We start from the raw sequence: 20828 nt of genomic DNA on the forward strand, positions 1-20828 counted from the left end.
GGTGAGAGCAGGAATACATGGAAATGTTTTGTACTATTTTTCTACTAATTTAAAATGACTCTAAAAATGAAGTCTATTAATTATATTTTCTTTCTTTCTTTTTTTCTTTTCTTTCTTTATATAAAACATGCCTTATTCTCTAGATATCTTACTTATACAGAGTACTTTGGAGTATTTAGCCTTTTAATGCATAAGTAAAAAGATTACAGTTTGCCATTTTTCTTCTTTCCTTATTGGTAAGCCCCATGTGTTGGACAAAAGTTTTGGACCTTCAGTCTCCAAGGTTAGCTTTGCCCGTCAGTGACTGAGAATTAAGTAAATAAACTGGGTTTTCATACCCCATTGCTTAAAACATTCTTGTTTTGTCCTTAGTATACACTTTCCAGTCTTTGAGAGGACCTGGAAAACCCACTGAGTCTATCACCTGTCTACCTTTCAAGTCTCGCCTCTTGCCCCTCCTCACTTTCACTGCTTGTGGTATAATTTTTTAAAAAGTCATTCTATTACTTGATTGTAGTTTCATTTTGTTGTTTTCCCCATGAGGCCTTCACACTTGCTATTCTCTCTTTCTGGACTATTTTCTCTCTTACCCATTTATCTCCCTTGTTTTTTCAACTGTGTCTGCCCTATGTATTTGTCAGGCTATTGAGAAGATTAAAAATCAAATCATAATTGCAGTCTGTTTAAAAAAGATGACGTTTAATATTTGTAGAACCCTAGTCCTGAAAACCCAAGTTGCTTGGTAGGATCAGAAAAGGCATCTCTGAAGAACTAATTGCACAGCTGAAACAGGAAAGGACCACTAGGATGAATCATGTAAGTGAAAGAGGAAACCCAGGTTGCGTAGCCTTGGGGTAGTGATTAAAAACAGGCTGTGGTCAGAGGGACTTTAGGTCCAGATCATAGTTCCTTAAAACCACATGATCTTGGCAGTTAACCTCTCAGGTCCCAGTTTCCTCACCTGTAAAATCAGCAATGCGATAGTCTCCTACCTGACAGTGTTTTTGCACAGGTTGTGAGTATAAACCTTAAATCCATATTAAGTATAACTGGCATTATTACACATTCCATTCTGAATATGTTGAATTTAAGTGCCAGTGGGATACCCAACATACCCAGAAGCAATTGCATATATGCTTCTGAGTTTCAGGAGTGAGATCCAGGTAGATGATTTTGATTTGAGAATTATCAACATACACATAGAACTTGAAGTCTTGGGATGGAATGAGGTGACCTAGGCAAGGCCTTGGACTTCATCATTTATAGGATGGGAATAGAAAGAGAACCAGAAAAAGGGAATGAAAAACATAAGGGAAGTTAAGGTGTGTTATATTTGAAGAAGACAGATGGTCAGTTGCGGGGAAACAGTAACTTCGTGACTCACATTCTAGGTCCACTATGCATGTGAATAAAATTAGGCTTTAGGAAAATGACAAGTGGTTACACGTCACATACCTCCAAGGGGTTCTGACAAAGTCAAACCTCTGAATATTACATCTGTGAAAGTCAAGAATCTCATGAACTTTGGGACCCAGGATATGATCGGCATGTCTCTTGAACCACAAAACTTAGTCATCTTTATAGGACTGCTCATGACATCCTTGGCAATAAAACTATCCAGGCTTTAAAAATAAATGTAAAATATAGAATTTTTCTTGACTGCTGGTTCCTGCAGCTGTAAAATATATACTTTGAGTTACATAGAGTTGTGGGTGGTTTAATTAAAAGGCAGCACTCCATGAATATTATGGAGATAAGAGACCTGCAGCCAAGGGTGAGGTGCCTTATCTGAACATGCAAACATAACAAGGGGTAATGTTATCTTCTGGATTGGATTTTTAAATAGAGGAGTTGTAATGCCCCATAAAGCAACACTCTTAATTTGTAAAGTTGAGTTGTATCCCTTCTCTGCAGCCCTTTGCTGGATTTTAGTTCTGGCTGAGGAAAGAGGATGTGAAAGTTGAAATAAGATCTTTGCATCACAAACACACATAATTCATAAGCTGATGTGCAGAAAATGGCCATCTGCTTACAAGCATCCATCAGTGGCCTGGCCATTTGTTGAAACCTACTGGCTGGACCTAGATTTAATCCTATATAGAAGGGCAAGGTGTTTCTGGTCTCAAAGGGATCTCCACAGGCTATAGTGGGTGATGCTGGCAATGACGCACTTATGGATAATGGCCGTTTATCAGGGCGTTGGGTGGGTGGGCTCGTTCACTCGGGATTGCCATGCTGCCTCGATTTCACCTGTTCTGGATCAAAAGGTGCTTTAGCTTGAAGTGAAATGAGTGAAATGAGAAACAGAAAAGCAGAATCTCACCCCTCTTGGGCTACTAACCCTGCTTTCCTAAGCTTGCAGTGTTTTGAAAGCTGCTCTGTCTGGCCTTTGAAATTGCATTCAAATCCTTCTCTAGAGTCCTCTGACAGTAACCAATCTTGTAGGGTGAGGGCAGCTTGAGACTGAAAAAGGAACATATAACTGTGATGGGTCTATTGAATATACTAGAAGGCAGCTTAAAGTGGAATAATACAATTGGTTTCAAAAGCTACACTTCCCTCCAAAAGTCACCAGCAAGGGTAAATTGGATGGGAATGCGTAAAAATTGAGTTCCTTGGGTTTTTTCCTGTGACTTGGTGCTAGTAAATTTTCCTCAATCTCCTTTTATTTCCGGGCTTGCTCTTCTCTCATTCATGTACTAGGGTAGAATATAAACAGCTGGTTCATTTGCAATCCATTATGACATTTATAATACTGCCATCCTCATAAAGACAAGGTTTATTGTTAAGAATATGCTATTTCCAGAGTCTAACAACTTGTTATCTGACAGATTGTATATCCGGATTTCTGCTTTATAATTCATCACAATTTGGTCCACTTGAAACTGACCCAAAATATGCAAACACGGGGATTTTCTTTTTTTTAAGAATAACAATTGAAACGTGACCAATTACTCAAAATGAACCCACTCCCTTTGTTTCTTTGGGGTGAAAATATTATTTTTAGCCAGTTCCTAGGTTTTATGTGAGCTGTACATTTTGACTCTGACACTTTCCTCCTGGTATTTATACTTTTATTCATACACTTGGAAATTGACAAGGTATTGTAAATAGTCTTTCAAGAATTCCTATTTTAGGAGCTGTGCACCAAAGAGGAAAAGATCAGTTGCCTCCACCTTAATAGGTTTAAACCTCAGCCAGGGGAAAAAAATAAAAGTGTGTCTTTTTAACTAATACCATGTCATGTTCTTAATCAGGCTGATTCTGAATAATTCAGCCTTTATGGAAGTTGCAGAGCCAGAATCTATAGCTGTGTCTCTCTCGGGGGTGCTGGGGGGAGGAGTTTATTATTACTGAGACTGACGGGAGAGTGCTCTGGCAGGTTAATTGCTGCAGCAGGACTAGCTGGGAGCTTGCTGGTGATATATAGCAACTAAAGGGAGTGAAGGGGGTTGACTCTGCCTGTTACAGCACAAATATCTTCATGCGCCTCAGGTTTCTCAGAAAGATATGAGAAATAAATGTTCGTTGTTCATTTTCTGTCTGCACAGTACAAATAGCCTCCGGCTGAACATGGCGTCTGCAGCACAGAGACTTTAAAAAAAAAGAAGGAAGAGGAAATTTGCAAATTAACATTATTAGAAACATTCCTGCCTGAAAGTGCTGAAAATCAATTTCAATATATTTTGCATTTTAATGAATTGCCAAAGAGATAAATCAGCTGTGTTTGAGGAAAGCTTGCCTGGCAATGATGTTTTCTTATCGTATCTTGTCTTAACTGATAGCATTTAAAATGAAACCAGTGTTAATTGAAGGCGTGGGAAATGTAACTGCTAGTTAATGAAGTAAATGCACGGTAGTTAGACAGAATTAGAAATTTGCTTTAATGTACTAACTCTTAACACTGTTATAGCTCCTAATTCCAAAGGAGTAACGGCTCAGTATTATAAATGGTTGAAAGGCAAAGCAACATTGTTGCCCGACCCTACAGCTAAAGGCCACTGTATTTTAACCCCCCAGTGGAAACAGAATGCAAATAGTACTGTTGTTTTTATTTCACCCCGTAAACAACTTCTGAGCCTTCCAGGAGCTTTGGAGGAAGGCAGAATCTGACACTTCTTTTCTATTAAGAAAATAAACAACATAACTTTTCCATCTATCAGCTGTTTGCACTGTTTAAAATTACCTAGCTGAGAGAGGAAGTGGGTTTGTTAATATTACTGAGATTCTAGCTTCTTGTCATATCTGTTAGTGTTGCCTCAGCATACAGTATGTGCTCATTCAAATATTATTGAATGAATGGATGGATGGATAATTGCCCTCCTCTGATCTCTTTGTCTCTGAACAGCAAAGAAATCATCACATTTCCCACTGTGTAGGTATATACATTTAACAAATACAACATGCATTATGCACCGACACTTCAGATTAGTATGTATAGAATATACATGCATTTTCCCCTGATGTCTTCTACAAGGATATAATCCATCTATCCATCTCCAGGTTTGTATTGTCCTTACTAATTTCTCTCTCCGGTAGGTCATGAGTTTTCTTTCTTTCTTTCTTTCTTTTTTTTTAATTATGTAAAATAAAATGAAGCAAACTCTTCCTTGGGAAATAATTTCTTGAAAAGTAACAAATGACATCATTTGGCAAACTGAAGATGGAAACAAAGGAGGCAATTTATATTACACACCACAGAGAGTTTCAAGTCTGGAGGCTGCTGAGGTGTCCTCTACTTTCTGTCTGTGAAATGGAAAACCTTGCCTTAATGAAACCATTCGGCAGACTCAAGACTTACTCTCCATAATGAGAGGAGGTTTTCTTCTTAAATTTTTAAAATCATCACTAGTGTGTCAAGTAACTAAACATCAAATTTTTAATTGTGAGGGATTTATAATTAAATGCCTTTATGTAATAATTAATGAGAAACATACTTCCTAATGGGTAACAAATATGCCCATTAGATACTAAACATGGACACAGTGGAAGATCTGATACAGCGTGTCATCTGCTGAATAAACTGAAGCTTGCTGGTGAATTATCAGGGATAACATGGCTCTTAGTCTTTATAATTGAGAATAAAGTGAGGAACAACTTTGATGCCTCATCGTTAATGTGCAATTTATAACTGCTTTTATTTGTGGGATCTTTTAAAGTCAATTATACTCCCAAAGCCCATTTCAAGCCAGAAAATATCTTTCTGTTTTTACACATCTCTCTGGTGCCCTCCCCACCGTTAGCATTATTGATCACCCCCTGAGCAAAGAGCTCTCTGTGGTGCAGCGAGAGAGGAAGGAGCCATATCCCACGGCATCATTTCTGGTCCTTTGCTCAATGACAGGGAAGCAGCCAATTGCTGAGGCCATAGAACTTGAGCCATTTAGATTAATGTCAAAAACAATGATGCTGTGTATTTCAGAGGATGCACTTGTGTATCTTGCTGGATCATTCATGATTCTTGCCTCCCAATGTCATACCTCCAACACTGGAAAAAGTTGCCACTGTTTTGCTGTGCTGGCCATTTGTGCTCCTTCCTGTTCAATTCAGTAACATCTTCTGTGCCTACTCGGTGCAAGTGACTGCACTTGGGGCTGTGGAGCACAGCTCAGTTGGTGAGGAGACTACCAGTGGTGCAAGCCCTGGACTTAGGTCACAAGGCTCCAAGTCAAATCCCACCTCTACCATTCACTCTTTGTTCCCTTGAAAAGTGTTGATATGATCTGAGCCTCCGTTTCCTTTTCCATAAAATGGGTATAGTAATACCCACTTTATAACTCTTGTAGGGTTGCTTGAGGGTTATGGTGGATAGAAATGTACATTACAGTGGTGTAAGATAGACACCAAGAGCAGCAATGACACATTTTAGTAATCATGGTTTCACAAATGGTGGGGCTTTTAGGTTAAACTCGAAGAATCAAGAAAGGCTTTTTTGGTAAGATGTAATATTGAGCTGTAATGTTACTGTCTGAGGATTTATCTCATGTTTATGTAAAAATTCTCTGTGATTACAGCTTGTGGAATTAAATGCCTTTCTTTCTTTTTTTAATATTTGGACCAAGTTATATATAACGTAGAATTAAATCTCTCTTACTATTAAGCTCAGGGATCTATTTATTACTTTGTTAACATCTTCCCATCCTGATTGTCTCATGCAGCCATGGAGTGAGTCAAATGTAAGCCCCTCACACAACCAAATTTTATAAACATCATATATAAAACATGGAGTTACTTAATAAACATGAGGTGTTAAAGTGATGGATTCTTACTGTAAACCTAAAGGTAAAGAGCCTTTAAAAATTAATCTAATTCCTCCTGAGACACTTTTCTAGAGAGATCATGACATGGTGTGCAGCCAAGCTGGCTTTGAAAAAGCATCACTAGCAGCTATTTTTTCTGATCATTTAAAATGCCAGTTGCACATGTCAGAGGAATAATTGGCTGGAGTCTGTACTGGAAATCCTATTGCATAAAAGGCTTGGGACTTTTTCCTTTCATTGATTTCATTCAATTTAATATAAGGAATATTTTAAAGTAAGTATCAAAAAAAAAAATAACCAAACTTTAGACTTATCCAGCATCTTACATCTATCTAATTAAAACAATGTACATAGTAGTTTTAGACAGGTTTGTTCAGGTATAACTGATAAAAAAAAAAACTATGCCTATTAAATGAATGCAATTAGAGAGTTTGGAGATATGCATACACCCATGAAACCATCCCCATCATTAAATTAATAAACATGCCCATCACTTCCAAAAGTTTCCTCCTGACCCCTTGGGTTTTGTTTGCTTTTGTTCCTGGGCCAAGAACATTTAATATGAGATCCATCCTGCTAACAAAATGATAAGTGTAAAACACTGATTTGTTAACTACAGGCACTATGTTGTGCAATAGATCTCTAAAACTTACTCATCTCTGTTGAAAAACTCTCCATTTCCCCCTCCCCTGGCCTCTAGCTATGTGTTCTACTGTTTCTGAAAGTTTGATACTGTTTTATATACCTCATATAAGTAGTGTCATGCAATAAGTATTCTTCTGTGACTGGCTTATTTCACTTAGTATAATGTCTTCCAGGTCACATATGGCAGGATTTCCTTCCTTTCTTAAGACCAAATAATATTTCATTGTATGTATATATCACATTTTATTTATCTGGACTTAGATTGACCAAAGCCTGTTTTGAAATGTCTATTTACTAAATGTTAGACTTAAGTTTAATATGTTGTCATTGTTTTCAGTTTTAATATTAAATATGTATTCGGAGCTATATCATATTTTTAGTTCTATATAGCTGGGATGATTACAGGTTTCATCTATTGTTCCAATTTTCATTGTTTATTAATGAAATAATAATGGGAAGAAGAAGTATGAAGCTCCAAGTGAAGGAGGACTTTGTTTCATTAACAAGGACTGCCATAGGCATACATATTACACGTGTTCGTATACTTATCAAAATACTGACACTGGCTTTGATTTTTCTCTTAGGTCCTCAAATTCAGAGCTGCATATTTCATCAGTAGTATAGGCTGGTCTTATAAACCATAGGTCAAAGATCAAGGTGTTACCAGTTAATTCTGTTTTGAAACAGCATAATGCAGAGCATTAGACTGGGAGTCGGAAAGTCTAGGACCTACCATTTGTTTTTGCCACCAATTACCTGTTCTGCTTAAGAGAAGCCTCTTAATAACGACTCGAGCCACGGATCCTATAAGACTATAAAGTCGTACAGTTTGCTGATTCCGGACCTTTCACTTAGTTGTGTCAATTCACAGTAATGTCAGAAAATGAAATTCTGACAATACTGTCATTAATATTCTAAGTGTGGAAGAAACCGAGGAGATGTCTCTAGAGGCTTCTGTGGCTGCTCAAGTATCTCTTCAATAAGATTGATTTAAGAAAGGACATGTATGAAAGATAGAAAGAGAGCCATGTGACCAAAGGGAAATGATACCAATAAAGCCAAAACTCAGAATGAGATGAAGCTTATTAGAAATGATAAATTTAAAATGAATTATGACAAGAATGAGAAGACAAAAATGGTACTGGCTGACTGAGTGGAGTACCTAAGACCCGAGCAAGTGTAGTCCCTGCTACGGACCCTGTGCCTTTAGAGGGTCTCACTTAGGTCTGTCTCTTGGAGTAAAGCGATCATGGGATTTAGAGGATACACTCACATGGACCAGACTTCTCGTCCCTGGACCATGATCCATATGGCTTGGGATTCTGAAATTTCCTGCCCCAAAGCCTCAAGCCTGCTTTCAGTTCCTGCAGAGGCTTCTTCTCTGGATTTGTCCTCACAAGAGTGGATGGCCAACACATAGCTGTTTGCAGGGGATGGACCATGGTTTGGATGGGCTTACGTGTGAAGGTATACAGAGTAGAGCCAAGGCTGGGAGGAGAAGTGAGGCAAGCCCAGGCATATAATCTGTGCAGTGGCAGGGACCTGCACAGGAAAGGACCCTGTACTCAGTTTAATGCTCTGTATTGATGTGTTGATATTCTTCATAATTTCAAAAGTTTGACTTTGCTTTTCAAAGGTTAAGTCTAATAGGATGTTGGAGGATGCATGTAAGCAGAGGAGATACACAAGTATGCATGCTCACCACTGTTCCTTGCCACCCTATTTGCATGCCAGCATTCATGGTGCCCCATGAGCACAGAATTCCAGTGAAGCCACATGCATGGGAGTTCAGTAAGACTCAAAGAATGTATAGGGAAGCATGTTAGATCAATTACTAAGTGGGGGCACTGATAGTCCTGAGAGGCCATGCTTTCCATTTGAATCAGAACTTGCCTTGAATGCAGAAAGCAAGCCTCGATGTTCTGAGAAACATGAATGACTAAGGAATCCTCTCATTTTCTTTCTTATTTGTGTTACTTTTCTTTAATAGCCAACCACTTACACTGATAGTGATGATACCGAAGGAAAAAGAAAGATAGGTTGATCGATAAATAGTTCCTTCCCCGGTTAGCCCTTTCTTATTCATCAGTAAGCTGAAGGTAGAAATTTTTGATGGATATGCACATATGAAAAAGTGAACTAAAAAAAGTTGAATTAATTTTGTGCAATGTTTCCATTGTTGTGGTAACAAATATATATAAAAGGAGGGGAAGGTACCTAATTACCTCCCCCCTCCAAACCCAAATATGTATAAAATATATATGTGTGTGTGTGTGTGTGTGTGTGTGTGTGTGAGCAATAAAATATGAATCATGTAATTTGGGTAATTCTACATACAAGTTAAATGCTCTCATATTTTTATTTGATGGGTATAAACTGGGAATGTCCCAGGCCAGCAAGGATACATGCTAACCCTACCTGTAAGTTTTACTTGTGTAAATTAGGAAAAAGCACATTTCTGGATGAACAAATTAGGAAAACTCACTCCCTACAAGGTGGACAAATTGTTAAAAACAATTTTAAAAGCATGACATATCTGGTCAGAAAAATTAGAAACAGGACCTAAGAATTAGGAAAAGACGCACCATATGGTCTGACTTGACAAGTAGCTGGCACATTTGGGTGAAGGAAAGTTCACTTTGATTTCTGGGGGGATGCAGTCCTGTGCCAGGGCATCAACTTGGTGATGGAGAGCAGGTGCATGTCAGGTCCCCTAGTCCCCTTGACCAGGCACGTTTATGCAATGTTCAATTGGCATAGTCATGTATGGTGGTCCTGCTTATGACTACAAAAGAATATAAGCTTCAGGAAATACATCAAGACATATAAGGAACATGTATACTATAAAAAGTATACTGAGGTAATAAATTTATATTTAATTAAACATGAACAATGCCAGATTTGAACATCAGTATGCTAAATACTTAAAAAGTGGTATGGGACACTATTCATAATCTGAAGCAGGAACAAGTATTTTTAAAACATTTTTATTGAGTTATAGTCATTTTACAATGTTGTGTCAAATTCCAGTGTAGATACAATTTTTCAGTTATACATGAACATACATATATTCATTGTCACATGTTTTTTTTCGCTTTGAGCTACCACAAGATCTTGTATATATTTCCCTGTGCTACACAGTATAATCTTGTTTATCTGTTCTGCGTATGCCTGTCATTAACTACAAATTTTGAAATCCCAGTCTGTCCCTTCCAACCCCCTGCCTCCTTGGCAACCACAAGTTTGTATTCTATGTTTATGAGTCTGTTTCTGTTTTGTATTTCTTTTCTTTTCTTTTTTTTTTTTTTTTAGATTCCACATATGAGCAATTTAATACGGTATTTTTCCTTCTCTTTTTGGCTTACTTCACTTAGAATGACATTCTCCAGGGACATCCATGTTGCTGCAAATGGCGTTATGTTGTTGTTTTTTTATGGCTGAATAGTGTTCCATTGTATAAATATACTACATCTTTATCCAGTCATCTGTTGATGGACATTTAGGGCTGTTTCCATGTCTTGGCTATTGTAAATAGTGCTGCTATGAATATTGGGGTGCAGGTGTCTTTTTGAAGCAGGGTTCCTTCTGGATATATGTACAGGAGCAGGATTACTGGGTCATATGGTAAGTCTATTCCTAGTCTTTTGAGGAACATCCATCTTGTTTTCCACAGTGGCTGCACCAAACTGCATTCCCACCAGCAGTGTAGGAGGGCTCCCTTTTCTCCACAGACTCTCCAGCATTTGTCATTTGTGGACTTCTGAATGATGGTCTTTCTGGCTGGTGTGAGGTGATACCTCATCGTAGTTTTAATTTGCATTTCTCTGATAATTAGTGATATTGAGTATTTTTTCATGTGCCTATTGATCATTTGTATTTCTTCCTTGGAAAATTGCTTGTTTAGGTCTTCTGCCCATTTTTGGATTGGGTTGTTTGTTTTTTTCTTATTAAGTAACATGAGCTGCTTATATATTCTGGAGATAAGCCTCTGTTGGTTTCATCGTTTACAAAAGTTTTCTCCCATTCTGTAGGTTGTCATTTTGTTTTACTTATGGTTTCCTTTGCTGTGCAGAAGCTTGTAAGTTTCATTAGGTCCCATTTGTTTATTCTTGCTTTTATTTCTATTGCTTGGATAGACTGCCCTAGGAGAACATTTTTGATATGTATGTGAGATAATGCTTTGCCTATGTTTTCTTCTAGGAGGTTTATTGTATCTCGTCTTATGTTTAAGTCTTTGATCCATTTTGAGTTTATTTTTGTGTATGGTGTACAGGAGTGTTCTAGCTTCATTGATTTACATGCTACTGTCCAGTTTTCCCAACACCATTTGCTGAAGAGACTGTCTTTATTCCATTGTGTATTCTTGCCTCCTGTGTCAAAGATGAGTTGACCAAAAGTTTGTGGGTTCATTTCTGGGCTTTCTATTCTGTTCCATTGGTCCATATGTCTTTTTGTACCAATACCATGCTGTCTTGATGCCTGTAGCTCTCTAGTATTGTCTGAAGTCTGGGAGAGTTATTCCTCCAGCCTCTTTCTTTTTCTTCAGTAATGCTTTGGCAATTCTAGGTCTTTTGTGGAGGAACAAGCATTTTTAGAGAAAAGAACATTTGTGAATACCAAGAAAGGCTCTTGGATTAAAATTATAAAGTTTTCTAAACAGGATAGGAAAGAAGAACCCCCCCCCCCACCACACACACACATTTAGTAAATTTATATGGAAAATTAAGAACATCACAAAGGAAAATTCAAGAAGTCAAGAAAGAAAAAAAATAAGTAGATGAACTATTAATCAATAGGTGTCATGTAGACATCAGGTTTCTTGATCACAAATGCGGGCCAGGAGATAATGGAGTAATAATTTCAAACTTCTGAAGAAAAATAAGTGTGAACCTAGAATTTTATATCCTGCTAAATTATCATTTAAATATGAAATCACAATGAAGATATTCTTAGGCACACAAAGCATCAGAAGGGTTATCATATAAAAGCCTTCTTTGAGAACACTTGTTGTGAAAGTATATCACTCATAACTAACCAACTAAATAAATAAATAAATTCACTAATATGCTACACAATATTTAGGAGTTATGGTAATTATAATTTATTTTCTTAAAAATTTCAAAGATCAGATTAATGGGCATATTCATACCAATTCACAACTAAAATTCTTAATGAAAAGGGTGGTACATGAATAAGTAAGGGGAGCCCAGAAGAAGGAAAAATCATGTTGGCGCATCTTTCTTGTCTGAATAACACTGCATATTGTTTAAAATAGTCATGGAAAGAAATTGATGTAAGTGTAGGTCTTTATAAATTACATTTATCCACTAGAAGAAGAAAAGGAGAATGTAAAACTTTTAAATAAAACAATTAGCCAATGAAAGCCATATAGGAGGAGACAAGAAGAAAGAAATGAAAGTGTAAAAAATAGAAAATGTAACGTTAAATAATCAAAATAAATCCTAATATAAGATTAATTACAGTAAATGTAAGTAAGTTGAATTCAAATACCAGAAGACTGGATTAAGAGTACAAAATTAAACAACATGTCGTGTATCTGATTCATTCTTAAAATAACAGGACAGAAAAATTGGTAATAAAAAATTTTAAAAAGACCTACCAATCAATATGAACTATAAGAAATCCAGTGTAGTGATTTAAAACTAGATAAAATAGAACTCATGGTAAAATACATCATAAAACATGAAGAGATTATATGGACTGGCAAAGCAAATAACAGATCAAGGATATATAACAACCATGAACATATATATATATACCTAAAATAGACTGTAAAATATGTGATAAAACAACTGCTAGAAGCATAAGGTAGAACTGAAAACTAAAATACTTGAAAATGTAAAAAGTTAGTATTTTAATACAGGTTTCTCAAGATTAGATAGATCAAGCAGAAAAAAACAAACAAAAATAAATGTTTGAATAATGCTATTAATAAGTTCACACTAAGTAATTCTGGAATAACTTTACATTAATCAACAACAAAAAAACATTTTTTAAAGTTATGTAAGAATTTCATCAAAAGGTTATCAGAAATAAACAATAAACACATTGTTTTAAAGAAACAATAATATATATAAAATACAGTCTCCTACAATCATGTTATATGCATAAAATCAACAGTAAGAGTAGATATAAATTAATGTCATATATCTGATTATTAAAAACAAATCTAAAAGTCCCATACAATATCTCTTGAGTTAAAGAGACAATCAAGAAAAATTTATAAATACTGAAACTAAATAACAATGAAAACAGTATTGCTTGAAGTTAGTGTAGGAATTTTTGCAATGCTCCCTTTAGTAAGTTATCAAACCAAAAAGCTATTGTGTGGAAAATTTAGGTATATGTGTGGGCATATGAATTTTTTCACTTATCCACGAAGAGACAAAAGAAGAAAAGCTGGGTTTCAATGGTGGCAAATTAAGCACGGATATTTCATGGAAATATCTGCACCTTTAAGGTACTCAGGAGATGACCTTAAAAGAAGGAAGCTAAAATTGGAAGAAAAAAGAGAGTTAAAAGTTATTTAGAATGAGTTACATTGATGAACTTAAGTAAGGGCAATATTTACAAAGCCATATAAAGACAACACCTCAGGGATCTTGTAGTTTCAGCTCCAGACCACCACAATAAAAAGAATATCATAATAAAGCAAGCCACAGAATTTTTTTGCTTTCCCAGTATATATAAAAGTTATGTTTACACTGTACTGTAGTCTATTAACTGTACAATAGCATTATGTCTAAAAAATGTACATACCTTCATTTAAAAATATTTTATCACTAAAAATGCTAACCATTGTTTGAATCTTCAGCAAGTTGTAATCTTTTTGCAGTAGTAACATCAAAGATCACTGATCACTGTAACAAATACAATAATAAGGAAACAGTTTGAAATATTGAGAAAATTACCAAAATGTGACACAGAGACACAAAGTGAGCAAAAGCTGTTAAAAAATAGCAGTAATAGACTTGCTTGACACAGGGTTGCCACAAATCTTCAAGTTGTAAAATACATGTCTGTGTAGCACAGTAAAACGAGGCATGCATATATTATGTATATATGTGTAAATGAAAATTACATATATATATATACACATATACATATATTAGACTAAAGGTTAGTTATAAAATGTCAACAATTAGTGTAAGGGGCTTTTACAGTTTCTTTTTATTTGTTTCTCTTAAAACTTGTTATATATCAGAATCAACTGTGGAAGCAAAACATTAAATAAAATTTAGATGCCCAAGCCCCATCTCTGAAGATTCTCACTCAGTAGGGTCTGGATTTTCTCTGTTTAGAAACCTCCACAGTGATTCTGATATAATGCACAGCCACAATGTAAATTAAAGTTCCTGCTTTACAGGAAATAAAACCTGATTATATTATTATTTTATAGTTATATTAATACATTGTACTTTTGGTGGATAAATCTGTTGTCAAAATATACTCCCCACTTGGGAAAAGAAGAACTAGTACTCTCTACTGCCACTTGGTGGCAGCATACATATATTGCAAGGGCAATTATTGTAGGAGGCCAATTTAGTTGAACGTTTTAGAATTGGAAGACTATATAGAGATTATCTAGTCAAGCTTCCAACTTTCATAGTTGTGAAAAATAAGGCCCATATAAATTAAGTGATTTATCACTAAAGAGCGTTAGTGAAAGAGTATGAAATAAAAGATATCTCTGAACTTTCAACTTAGAGCTATTTCTACTAATTTCAAGTATTAGCTCAAACTTCAGTGTGACAGATTCGGGATTGAATTCTTGCTTGAATTTATTGGTTGCGTGCCTTTTAGTAAGTTACTAAAACACTTTGAATCTCACTTTTCACATATGTGAAATGGTGAGCCTTGACTGATAGAGTATGAGATAGCCTAGCACTGTTGTTAACACATACAAGTACTTAAAAATTTTTGGCTCTCATTCCTGTTAGACAGCCTTTATCCACTTAACAATAAAAGTGTCTTTCATCTAGCAAACCACCCCAAAGCTGACAAGGTTTTGGCAAGAGGTATAGGATTCTTTTTCTCTCTGGGCTTCTTTATGCCAGATATTTGAACTGTATTTAAACATCAACATCTCTTGTTTATACTGTATTAATGAATTTGATAGATGAATGTTTAGAAGAAATATGCAGGAATTAAGCTGCCTTACTCTCAAAGAATATAATTCGATAGTGGTGGCTGGAATCATAAAAAGTATTTTGACAGGGGGTCCATATTGGATATAAACAACCTATATTTTTCTTATTCTCCTATTATGAATGATTAGAATCCTTTCAAAATTTGTTTTAAAGGGCAGTTATTTTCTTCTGACTCATTTAAGTTACCTGAAAGAAAAAAAGTCTCCTGAATCCTTGTTTAAAGGGCTTTAATATAAAGCAAATAATTTTTTACAACATTTTCCAAATTTTTCATTATCAAATTGGGTAAGGTTTCCCAATGATTATCATTTTACAACAGTACCTCCATTTTCACCTTCCTTAAATGAACTGGCCTAATAGATGGGCAATTAAAAAAGAGCTCTGCTCTCAACATGTTTTTAATTCTGTATGCAAACAGTACGAAGGAAACAGGATCAGGGAATTCAGCCATAGAAGTGAATGAATTACTGACACATGCTACATCATGGATGAAACTAAGTGAAAGAAGTCAGACACAAAAGGTCACATGTTGTATGATTCCATTTATATGAAATGTCCAGCATAGGCAAATACATAGAAACAAAAAAGCATATTAGTGGTTGCCAGGGGTTTGAGAGAGGGGGAAATAGGGAATGACTCCTTAAAATGGGTATGGACTTCCCTTTTAGGGTGATGAAAAGGTTTTGGAACTAGATAGTGGTAATGGTTGCACAACATTGTAAGTGTCCTAAATTCCACTGAATTGTGCAATGAATTGTAAAATGATCAAAATGATGAATTTTATGTTATATTCATTTTACTACAATTAAAAAGGAGAAAGAATTTGGGAAAGACTTTGTGTTTGGGAAAGTAAGGTGAACTGGTCAAGGAACAGACAGTCCTACTGTTCAGTTTTCTCTCCGCTCTCCCAGTGCATTGGTCCTCAGCAAAAAGTAGCCTGAACTTGTAGGTGATAAACATTCAGCACAGTCCAGGGAAGAGTAAAGATAAAATAAAATCCAGCTCTTCGTCTTTAACCTCTTTGGTTAACTTCCTGCTCAGTCATATGGACATTTCAACTTGGGTTTCCTTCAGTACTTTACTCACAGCTCATTCACACATGGGAGCAACAGCATTCCTTAATTCAATGGACTCTGCAGGGCTGGTTGTGACCAGTCTCCTGGAAAGAAAAGGAAAGGGGGTAAATCCTCCAAATTGGCTTGGTGGACTTGGGATGAAATGGATGCAGAAGACAGCTTGATTGTCAAACTAGAAATTTTTATTTTCCTTTCCCTTTTCTTTTTATCTTTCCTATCAGGTTTTCTGCCCACTCCCTACCCACTCCTTTCAAACAGGAGACACTAATTAGCTGGGGGGTTTTGGTTTTTTAATTTTTTTTGTAAAACAATTGTTGTTTTAGATTTCTTGTTGTTTGGTGAATGTGATTGTTTTTACTGCCAACTGAGCTTTGGTGGTTGATGTAGGAGATCTCTTGGGAACTTAACTTTTTCAGGTTTAAGTGTAAAAGGTTTTTTGTTTGAATTGGCTTTTACTGGGTGCTTCAAGCTTTGCTCTTGACTCTTTGACAGGGAACTGAATAGCATCACATTTCCTTTGAGGTTCCAATAAAGGATCCCATGTCCTCCTGGGGACTTTCTGGTGATTTTGCTGTGCGTGCTTTCTAATAGCCAGATGAGGATTCCAAGGAAATGACGTATACATGAATATAAATATTCTGCTATTTTTAGAACTTGCTTTGGCCATGCTCCTGGTCTCATTCTACTTCTTGAAGTACATGGCTTTAGATAGCATTAGCTATGCATACATTAAATGTAATATACATATATTGATATTATTAATAAGTGTTATATTAATATATAAATGCAACATATTAATATTTATTTCAATACACAATTATGTATTATATTAATATTATACATTCATGTATAACAGCATATATAAAATATATATTAACACAATACATTTATGCATTAACATATTCCTAATATTATTACATAATATTGATTACAAATTGTGTCATAATAAATGAATATATAATTATTATAATCTGATACATTATATTTAATATATTCTATGTACCCCAATATATACTATATTGATTATAATACAATTATATTATATAAATATATTTATGTATAAACATATATTTATTTTATTTATACATTACATATATAAGTACGTATAGATATTTGAAATTGGATTTATGTAGGAATCTGTTCATCATAAACAACTGACACAAAAATAAGCAATATTTTAGATCAAATGGGCCATAATCTCACTACCTACAGGTAACTACTTTTAAAATCTTGAACCCTGTCTAAATCATGTCTACATATCTTTCAACCTATTTTCCTACACATACACATATACACATTTACACACAAAATATGTATATTACCAGTTTTCAGTTCAATGTATATAAATATATGATATATATAATAGTATTTCTGTGCATGTATTTAAACATAAATCATGTTTTCCAAATGTATGTATGTTTCAAATGTATGTATGTGTATTTCATATATTTATATAAATATGTCATACGAATAATGTATGTATATAGAAATACATCACTATATACATATATGCACAGAAAAATACTTATTTAAACTAAAAGGACCAAAATAAACACAGTTCTATAAGAATAAAAACAGTTCTGTCTCACTGTTTAAATAACTGTTTATAGTTTTCTACTGTATATGCATCTATAATTGTTGTGAACAATTCCCCTTTGTTGAATGTGAAGTTGTTTTAACTTTTTGCTGTTATTAATGAGGCTATGAAGAATATGGTGGGCAAGATTACTTAAAAAACTCCCCCCCGGAGAAAACACTTAAGTATGCTAGGTTAAAAGTGAAGACCTTATCTATGAGTGCATGGCTGATTTTGGAAGTGTGTTAGAGAAATTCCCAGGACCCATGAATGAAGGGTGGTACATGGATGTGAGAGTTATAGCTACACGAGGAGAGAATTGAAGATCTTGATAGCCTAGAACAGAAGCTGGCAAACCTGTTTTTACAGAGCCAGATAGCAAACGTTTTAGGTTTTGTGGGACAAAGAGGCAAAATTCAGGATACAATTTAGGTTCTTATATAGCCATTTAAAATGTTATCACTTAAAAATATGAAAATTATTCATAGCTCATAGGCCATAAAAAATAGGCAGCTGTCTGGATTTGGACCACAGGCCATAGTTTACTGACACATGTGACATAGAGACTTGGTTTTAAGGGCCATGACCATGTGGGAGGCAGGAAATAAGACTTGATCACTACTAGATGGGAAGGTAGAACTGAACCTATAACTAGATTCACCTTTAATGAAAGGGTTTGCCAGTAGAGAAAATATCTGCTGGCAAACAGAGACTAAAAGAAAACTCTCTTGGCTTTTGCTCTGGGTAGGAAACAGGTAGGAAATCTTGAGAATTTCAAACCCCAGGTCTGCATTCAGTGTTTGGGTTGCAAATTTATTTGTGCTCTTGGAAACAGAAGCCAAGAAATTAACTTGAAGTGCTTCCAAATAGGTAGTATTCCAAACACAAAAAGTTTTTTGATATTCAACTCCAGCCTATAGGATTCCCACGGATAAAGTTTAGCTAGACATGAGCTTATGATCAAAATGTACACTAAGAAACCAGCCACAATGTGAAGTCAATTTCTTTCTCCATGTATGAATTTCACTAAAACCATCCAACTCCATTCTATTACCATATAACTTCTTAAACTAAGCAAAATGAAGACTCAAAATTCATTTCATTTGAAATGAGTATGTAACATAGAATGGTTGATGAGTGGATCCCTTAGAAAGTGAGTATTGTTTCTTGTGGTTAGATGTAGAATGAGTTTGGAGCTGGAAAATACCTGATTTAAATTCTGGATTTAGAAACTATTAACTATACAATCTGGACAAATTGCTTAATCTTCCTTAGTCTAATGTAATGCCAACCTCACAGGATGTTATGATGATTAAATTTAATATCTTTGTATAACATACAGTGTTATGTAATTACTTTCTGTTATTCTTGAATAAATTATCCTTAAGCAACTCACTGTAAAAGGTAGGTTTTTTTTTCCTCAATACTGCAATGTATTTTTAAGGACTTATGTACACAGTACTTCCAGTGGCAGATTTATAAGATTTTGATGCAAACTATGACCTTGAAGCACAGGGGACCGCCACTCCACAGGCAGCTGGAAATAAGCATTCTCGACAGAGGTGACAGTCCACTGTGTTGAGGGCACGGGGCCCTGCCGGTCAGGGGCAGGTGGGGCGGGATCATGCAGCTCCTCTTCCCAGCACTAGGCAGGCGGCATCTGAGGCAATCCTTCCCACTAAGGACCCTAGTGGCCGTCCGCATCACACCTTCTCTGAGGTTCTGTTGACGTACAAGCCACCCCCAAAGCACCCTGTCCCTTCTTTAGGCATCCTAGACCCCTGGCACCTCCTTCATCCCGCCGGCCGGGCTCCCTGGTCCCTCAGAGTTCATTGTGTCGAGCAGGACAGATCCAGTAAATGCTTCTTATTTTGTAACCCAGCTTCTTGGTCTTTTTCTCCAACATGGCGTTTCTCTCTTTGCCCGGCTGACATGTTCCCAGTCCGCAAAGCTCTCCACGTGTTTCAGTTTTTGATGAGAAATTTCCAGCTGCTTTTGATAGTGGTTATGCTTTTGCATTTTGGCTTCAGAGTGCTTAAGCTCTTCCAGAAAGGATTCCAGCCCCTTCTAGTGAAGTTGGCTGACCTGGGCGGGTCCCCCAGATCCATTACTCGGGGCTTCTCCATCTCGGCCTGGGCACTGCAGCCCCGGGAGCCGACTTTCCGCAAGCGGTCGAAGCCCTCCCTGGCTAATGTCCTACAGCTGGTCCTTCACCTCGGTTTGTCTGCTATGCAACACCTCCTTCTTGACCCAGGTCAGGTAGGAGGGGCTGAAGACGTTTTGTGGATTTCTTCAGTCCTGCTTAGGGTCTCCGGCGGGATGTTATGCTCCTGGACTTTCTCCCTGTGATGCTGGAACTCCCGCCACATCCTGTCCAGTTCTTCGATGAAGACCTTCCCAGAGGTCTTCGCCTTGTGCCACAGCTCCTCCAGCTGGGGCCCGTCCAGGCTGTCATCCTGTTGCCGCGGATGAAGGGAAGTCGCTGCCCTCCGCCAGACATCATTTCTCCCGCCCAGACCGTAGTTTGCCAGGGTGACTTTGAGACTGCGGATAAGTTTTGCTTCCTTCTCTTGGTCTTTATCCAAGCCTTCAGCCTTCAACTTCTCCCGCTTGAATTCATCCTATTCATGTAACTTCAGGTCAGCACGCGGCTCGGACAAGCTCTCAGGTATAAGACTAAGCACCTGGGCTTCATGCACAGCTGGTTCACCTTACCTGTGAGGAACTCCACCCCGCCACGCCCCCAACGCCCCGTGGCAGCGGGGCTGGTTCTCGCGAGTACTTGCCCGCGTGAGCCCCAGCCCTCCGCCCGGAGCGGCAGCAGCGGCCGCGTTAGCAGCGGCCGGGGCTCGTGCAGCCTGTTTGGAGCCGCCGCCGCGGTCGGCGCCATCTTCCCACCCCAGGCTGCAGTTTTTACTTCTTTAAATTACTCTCATCTTTTGTTATTTACTGAATATTACCCTGCTTACATTCATATGTGGGTGTCTTAACCCCCAGTACCTCATAATGTGACTGTATTTGGAGGTGGGCCCCTAAACAGGTAACTGAGGCAAAATGAGGTCAGGATGGGGGGCTCTAATCCAATACGACTGGTATCCTT

The 20828-nt window shown here is 36.9% G+C and overlaps 1 pseudogene; it reads right to left on the reverse strand.

The window, feature by feature from the left end:
* Positions 1 to 19550: 19550 nt before the first annotated feature.
* Positions 19551 to 20618, reverse strand: LOC102510637 (annotated as a pseudogene).
* Positions 20619 to 20828: the final 210 nt, after the last annotated feature.

This window comes from Camelus ferus, chromosome 4 (genome assembly GCF_009834535.1).
Source record: "Camelus ferus isolate YT-003-E chromosome 4, BCGSAC_Cfer_1.0, whole genome shotgun sequence".
NCBI classification, from domain to species: domain Eukaryota; kingdom Metazoa; phylum Chordata; class Mammalia; order Artiodactyla; family Camelidae; genus Camelus; species Camelus ferus.